This window comes from Octopus bimaculoides, chromosome 1 (assembly GCF_001194135.2).
Source record: "Octopus bimaculoides isolate UCB-OBI-ISO-001 chromosome 1, ASM119413v2, whole genome shotgun sequence".
Lineage (NCBI taxonomy): Eukaryota > Metazoa > Mollusca > Cephalopoda > Octopoda > Octopodidae > Octopus > Octopus bimaculoides.
Genome location: NC_068981.1, coordinates 186,281,296 through 186,289,750, shown reverse-complemented (window position 1 = coordinate 186,289,750; position 8,455 = coordinate 186,281,296). Strand labels below are relative to the sequence as shown.

The 8,455-nt window shown below is 33.8% G+C and overlaps 1 protein-coding gene across 8 annotated transcripts in view; it reads right to left on the bottom strand.

Moving 5' to 3' along the window:
• The window catches only part of LOC106879245 (uncharacterized), an 894,824-nt gene that overhangs the window by 601,419 nt on the left and 284,950 nt on the right, over positions 1-8,455 (bottom strand). For all 8 annotated transcript variants that reach the window (XM_052973269.1, XM_052973286.1, XM_052973261.1 and 5 more), the window contains exon 4: positions 7,194-7,235. The gene's annotated coding sequence lies outside the window, so the exon portion shown is untranslated. The remainder of the gene's footprint in view (positions 1-7,193; positions 7,236-8,455) is intronic.

The window sequence follows — 8,455 nt, the reverse complement described above, 5'->3', positions numbered from 1 at the left end:
ATATATATATATATATATATATATATATATATATATATACATATGAAAACTAACGTTGATAAACATTGATTAACTCGCACTGTTTGCTTACTTCTCCACATCTCACGAAGACTTAGTTGTACACAACGGATACGGAAATAGGTCACGGTCTTCGCCCACTCATCAAAGTAATTTGACGACATGCATCTTAGTGATGGACCGAATTTTTTCTATATTAACAATGACCAACAGGCAGATCTATGCTTAATACATTACAATATTTCGTCCGCATTTGTTTCCGACAGTGAAATGGTGATATATTCATGCTGTATATGCTTTCAACGAATAACATATCTTGCAGGGAAAAGCTGTGTGTTGTATAGATTTCTCATACAGAAATTAAGCAGTTGATCATTAGTCAAGTTATGCTGAAATAATAAAGCGGTTTACCGTTAACTGAAAGATTGCAGATGTTTAACTCTTGTAACTCGGTCGAATATGTTCATCTCTTGTAAACTAGAGCGCGCTTGATGACACATTCTGCGAAGTAAGGTCATTATTGCGTTGTTACCGTATAGAAATTGCCGAGAAATGGTTGTCGAGTATAGATTAAGTTAAAATGGTAATTGAAATATTGTCATCTAATGGCTTGCTTAGACAATGGCGTCAAATTGAGCGAAAGATGCATTAGGAAGAGAACGTTAATTATATGGAAACTTATAAGTGTTAAGGAAGAAAAGAATTATGTATTAAATATGTCTATTCATACCTATCTATCTATCTATCTATCTATCTATCTATCTATCTATCTATCTATCTATCTATCTATCTATCTCTTTCTCTCTCTACATATATACATATGCACACATGCACATGCACTCATATGCAATGATATGTAATTCTACATACATACATATACGTATATATATATATATATATATATATATATATATATATATATATATATATATATATACGTACGTACATAAGTGTAACTGTGTTTGTATATATTGATATGTACCTACATATATGTACGTATGTACTTGTATATATGTGTGAGTGTATATATGTGTGCGCTTGCATGTGTGTGTGTATTAGTACACTTACAAAGCAAGTGAAATTATTCTATACTTATGTTATGTAAGAATATTTATTTCAAATATAATAATGAGTGTCGAACAAATTAAATGCCCATAACCTGCGGTTAGATGATACACGGTGCATGTCAGCTTGTTTGAAACGAAGTAAAGGTGACTGTAGTTCTGTATTATCGCATCCAAGGAACTACAGCTTAATCTTATTTCTAATTGCAATCCGTTCGCAAAAGCTGAGAATATAGAGTAACTCAACGTGTTAATATAATTTCACATATATATGTTTATATTTCACTAAGCCGTTGCGAGAACTCAATATACATGTGCTTCAAAACGAAATGTTGCTCGAGTATAAAACGATAATACGAAAATTCACTTCATATTCGAGGCTCCGATGTGACTATAAGGTTTTACTCAGGTACTCAGCTATGAGACAATTGTATCTTATGGCAATAGCTTTTAGCTAATGAATATCTTAAAATAATCGTTTATTTATGTGTCCTCTCATATATATATATATAGGGAGGATTCACAAAAAAAACAACAGACGAAGACAGGTGGCGTTGAAAACAAACAGATGTATTAGTATAACGCTCGGGAATTGAAAGTCTTTAACGTTTCGAGCCTACGCTCTTCTACAGAAAGGAACACAGAAAGAAACAACGAGAGAAAACAATGTGTAGTGGTCAGCGATATATCATGGCGTAATCGGACAGAAGGGTCACACAGGAGAGTTAAGAAGAAGGGGAGATAACAAAGTAGTAGTAGTAGTATATATCTATATATATATATATATATAAGGCGCATGGCTTAGTGGTTAGGGTGTTGCACTCACAATTGCGAGATCCTGGGTTCGATTCCAGGACCGGGCGCTGCGTTGTGTTCTGGAGCAAAACCCATTATTTCACATTTCTCTGCGACAATTTCGACATCTGATATGCGGCAGCCAGTTGCACCTGTACAGGTAATGTGAATTTGTCGGAGGGAGTGAGCTTATGCCTACGCCAGCATTTGATCACTATAAACAAATCATTTGTGTGGGTATTCGGTAAGTAATTTTCGAACCATCATACGTCGTCTAACGACGGGAGAGCCCATTATTATATATAGATAGTTAGGTTATATTCTATTAAGAAAATAGTAGATTACAGTATAAAGATCATCCGCCTTCAGATTTCGCCCAGTCCTATCCAACAGTGGTATTATACCTACTGTCAGAATCGCGTTGGGGCTTCTGTGGTGTGCGAATGTGTAATTGAATAAGTTGAAGCAAACAAGAAGAACGTTTATTTGTAGTCACTACAATTGTTTTCCACGCAACGTAGTTTTCCAGAGGATTACGTTGTATGGAAACAATTGTAGTGGTTACCCCATCCTGTTGACTCCAACTTATTTAATTTTATATATACATAGGTGCAGGAGTAGCTGTGTGGTAAGTGGCTTGCTTACCAACCACATGGTTCCGGGTTCAGTCCCACTGCTTGGCACTTTGAGCAAGTGATTTCTACTATAGCCTCGGCCCGAACAAAGCGTTGTGAGTGGATTTGATAGACGGAAATTGAAAGAAGCCCGTCATATATATATATGTTTGCGTGTCTGTGTTTGTCCCCTCAACATTGCTTGACAACCGATGCTGGTGTGTTTATTACGTCCCCGTAACCTAGCGGTTCGGCAAAAGATAACCAATAGAATAAGTACAAGGCTTACAACGAATAAGTCCTTGGGTCGATCTGTTCCACTAAAGGCGGTGCTCCAGCATGGCCGCAGTGAAATGACTGAAACAAATAACATATAGTGTGTGTGTGGTAAGTAGCTTGCTTACCAACCACATGGTTCCGGGTTCAATTCCACTGCGTGGTAGCTTGGGCAAGTGTCTTCACCTATAGCCTCGGGCCGACCAAATCCTTGTGAGTGGAATTGATAAACAGAAACTAAAAGAAGCCCGTCGTATACATATATATATATATATATATGTGTGTGTGTGTGTTTGTGTCTCTGTTTGTTCCCCCACCATCACTTGACAACTGATGTTAGTGTGTTCACGTCACTGTGTTAAAATTAGCGGTTCGGCAAAAGTGACCGATAGAATAATACTAGGCTTACAAAAAATAAGTAGAGGGGTCGATTTGTTTGACTAAAGCAATGCCGCAGTCAAACGACGGTAACAAATAAAAGAATAAAAGAATATATATAGGTGGAGGAGTGACTGTGTGGTAAGTAGGTTGCTTACCAACCACATGGTTCCGGGTTCATTCCCACTGTGTGGCACCTTGGGCAAGTGTCTTCTACTATACCGTCGGGCCGACCAAAGCCATGTGAGTGAATTTAGTAGACGGAAACTGAAAGAAGCCCGTCGTATATATGTATATATATGTATATATGTGTGTGTATATTTTTGTGTGTCTGTGTTCGTCCCCCCCCCCAGCATCGCTTGACAACCGATGGTGGTGTGTTTACGTCCCCGTAACCTAGCGGTTCGGCATAAAAGACCGATAGAATAAGTACTAGGCTTCCAAAGAATAAGTCCTGGGGTAAATTCGCTCGACTAAAGGCGGTGCCCCAGCATGGCCGCAGTCAAATGACTGAAACAAATAGAAGAATAAAAAAATATATATGCTCAGACAGACAACAGCACTACATAGCATTGAAGAAGCTTTCCTCTTGACAGCGCAATTGATTAATCTCTTCACTTCTGAACAGGCGGATGCTTATACTTAGAGCGCATCATCTTTCATACTTCGGGAAAACATCAGAGGACATGATTAAAGTTGAAATATATATGAATAACGATACACTGTTGTCCCATGTGAATTGCTAAAAGTTGAGTTGTCACTCGCGAGCAAATCATAATTTGGTAGCTTGTAACAAGCCACGGGAGGCAAAAGAATTTCCTCTTTGATGTGATAGTAGGTTGATGAGAGTAGTTCGTTAGTACTAGTCTGCTACTTGTTTTCAGTTTAGTTGCGAAATCACACCACTTGGTCCACGAACTAAATCTTATGATCGTGAACACAGGACACGAACTACTACGCCACCTGCTTTCACAATGAAGTAAAATTTAAACAAGCCTAGCCATACATCATCTAAATTGTTATTAATGCCACTGTTCTTTATGAAAGTCACTATTGATTTTTTATCTTAATTATTATGACATTTACATAAAATAGAATAACCAGTTCTTCCTGACAGTAAGTAAACACCGTCCTTGAATGATAACAGATATGTAAACAACAGCAGTATACAATTGTCGTTAGAAGTCTAATGTTTCATCAGACTCACTATTTTTCAAAAGTTCACGGAGTACCTCTTCAGTTTCCTGGAGAAATTTATAAACTTCAGAGTAATTCTTTGTTTTGCGCGCCGCATGATTTTGGTATTTAACTAAAGATTTATCGAAGAAAGAACCGGTTATTAACTCATAAAAATTAAGAGAGAAAACCATTTAACCATTTTTTAAAGAACATAAATTTCTTTGTATTTTGTCACGCTTGGTTTCTCTTCAAGAATGTTATATTTTTGTTAATTCTTTTTTATGGAGTGAAAAACAAAAACCAAACAAAATGACAAAAAAAACTTTGATTTTTATAGTTGTTATGAGTGATGACCACTTGTAGAACGTTTTTAATGAAGACATAAATGTCACTAGTGCCAATATTGGTACTTTAATATGAAAGTTTCTTATGAGAAATGTAAACACACTAATGGCTCAGTTGAAATCAAAGGATATTACAAACTCTACACTTCAACAATTTTTCACTTTGTAATACAAACACATAACCACACATGCACACCGATAGACATACACACACACATTAAAAAATGAAGACCATACGAACTTCCAGAACTAATATCATGAAAAATTAATTTAAGGTAATTTAATTTATTTCAATTCATTTTCTTGTATGACTAAATCGTTTTTTTAAAAATCAAACTGAAACCGGTAGAATATTTTGTTGATAATGTAAATACTTTCTTTGAGTATGACAAAATTCTCAAAGTATATTTTCTTGTATTTGATTTTTGATATAAATTGACACATAAGAATTCTCTTCATCATTTCCACACATACATATATGTGCATATATATATATATATATATATATATATATATATATATATATATAGCTGTATATGTACACATGTACATGGCAGCCATTCGTCACAGTTCGCAATATATAAATAAATAAGCGACACAGCTGCTGATTTGGCAACAACCAGAGTTCCTAGTTTTAAAATCTCTATGAGAGATGTAAATAGTAACTCTACTAAAACTTGACGGTTGTTAACACCTCAAAGTAGTTATATACATATATATGAAACTGTGTTTCGTGTGAGATATTTTCATTTCTAGTAACCAATACAAGCACTGGTTCTATTTCTTCCGTTGGTTTAATAGTTGACCAGTAAAGTAATCTAATGTTTCCTTAACCGTTAGGTCACTAAATCAAACAAGTGTTGTCAAAGCCGGTTTTCTGTTAATCGCAAATCAAGTAATCCTCTTATTAATTGTTTAACTAATTTACCAATTCACAAATGAAGAATAAAAAAAAAAAATGAAATAGAACCAGTGGGTGTATTTATTATTTACATCTGGAGATACACAATAAATTGTTTCAACATACGCGAGGTCACATCATATATTTTAGAAACCAAATACTTTTATATACATATGTATATAATTAATATTTCATACATATCTATATTACACAAACGCACACGTATAAAGAGCTTACTTTCAAAACAGGAGATATGCATCGGAATGACTTTTGAGTAATTGTTTGGAGCAACAACTTGAATATATTTGATTTTGATTGGAAGACTAAGATTCGCCTACTGTCTATATGGCATCTATCTCAGTTTGAATGAAAAAAATTTCACGTTCGTGAAACCAGCAGCTTGCAGATCGTGTTTTAATTGTTACCATGAAATCGCCCAAATGTGCACTTATACTGGTTTTGAAAGTAAGCTCCTCATAGACATATATATTTGCCCACATCCATATGTATATATGGATATATGCAAGTTATCTCCGTAGAGATAACTCAAAAATGATTAAATCGCCACTACTAACGCAAAAAATAATGCAATGTGTTGGCATTAGCATAGGAACATTTAATATACTCGATGGTATATTATGGTTGCAATACGAAATAGAGTGTCTATAGCACCAATTACTATGTAAGAGCGTATATATATATATATATATATATATATATATATATATATATATATATATATATATATATATATATATATACACGCAGAGAGTGTAAGTAACGAAATCCTGTAGGTGGGGAGCCTGTAAAGGGAGAGCGTCCATGAAACTTTACAGGATTTCCGAAACAGAAAAGGAAGTATTTTTTCTCACTCCGGAGATATAACACCAATATATGCAACGGTATGGAAGCTGCTAATGGCACTCAGGTCAAAGCATGTATGAATAAAATATGAACTGATCGGAGTTGGCTTGGTAGGGTTTGATTTGAGACCTCTCTTCCTTCAGGACCGACCAGGATCAATCAACGCAACGAAAACAATGATATATAATCGATTTCACTCTGTTGTGTGGGACGTGTTGATAAAATACAGATTCATTAATGCAAGGGCAATTCACGAAATCACAGTCGGCCTTGAGAATCTCTTGGAAGTGATTAATATTATATGTACAAATGATTATTTTTAACTGAAGCTGTCCATGTTGAAAATCCGCAAATATAACTGCATGCTGAGAGGAATACCATAGAAACAAAACTGTACCAAATACATCACAATACGTTTTGTTATATGTGAGCTATAGATTTTTAAGTTCAATTATCATACATTAGGTTGTCAGCTAAATTCGTTCGTTTTTTCCACCCATTGCACATCATCGTCATGTTTGAAAAGAGATAAAATTTATTCAAATTTCAGTAATCGATCGATACACGAAACTTGTAGATGAACGACTGACCTATAAAAATCAGTGGAATACTAAGATAGCTAAGATAGAATATATTTTTTTAGTGAATCATAATAACAATGGCACGGATTTAATATAGAATAAAACAAAAAAATATTAAGAAAAAGCGAACGAATTTATCTAACAACTCAATATATTTTACGTAAAAATTTTCTTCTTACCTTTTAAATATTTCGATTAATCTTTTTTCCTGTAGTAGTCAGCTGTAAAAATAAAAATAAAGATAAAATTAAACCAAAACTGAAGTTTTAAAAATATAATCATTTTTATGCTGAATTTATTTAGGTACAACATTAAATAATTCCTTGTATTTGTTTCTTATTATATGTAAGGAAAATAATACTGTATTACATTTAGAAGCATGTTGGAAATTGTTTTAATATAAGATATAAAGCAATACAATAAATGTTTTCATGTACGGCGTTAATTTTTTATAGTATTCTGTGTACCATAATACAGTGAGCTTATACAAAACTTTGAATATGAAGCAAAACATTTCAAAATGACAACTTGGACATATCATATATATATATATATATATATATATATATATATATATATATATATATATATATATACATATATATATATATTTACAAATATGCGCTTCATATATATATGTATATGTCTGTATAAGTTACAGGTTAATAAACCATCTAAGGTATATTCTTTTCTACTCTAGGCATAAGTCCCAAAAATTTTGGGGAAGGGGCTAGTCGATTAGATAGACCCCAGTACATAACTGGTACTTAATTGACTCCGAAAGGATGAAAGGCAAAGTCGACCTCGGCGGAATTTGAACTCAGAACGTAAAGACAGACGAAATATCGCTAAGCATATATATATATTCCTTTTTTCTTTTACTTTTGTTTTGTTTTGTTTGTTTCAGTCATTTGACTGCGGCATTGCTGGAACGCCACCTTTAGTCGAACAAATTGACCCCAGGACTTATTCGTTGTAAGCTTAGTACTTATTCTATCGGTTCTTTCGTTCAACCGCTAAGTTACGGGGACGTAAACCAACATCAGTTATCAAGCGATGGTGGGATGACAAACACAGACACTCAAACATATACACATTTACACACAAATACATACACACACACACACACACACACACACACACACGCACGCACACACACACATATGTATATATATAAGGTGACCACTAGGTGGACTGTTAATGTACTAGAAGAAGATCACATGTAATATGTTTACTAAGACCTAATTGTTCTCAAAGGAGAATATATACATATACAATAATCTTTTGAGACCTCAGATATTTTTTCTGAATCTCCTTGATTCTTTTAATGTGCTTGTTCCCTGGTGTTAAATTGATATTAATTAATATCCAATTTTTTATCCTAATGTTTTAATTTATATATATATATATACATACATATATATATATATATATATATATA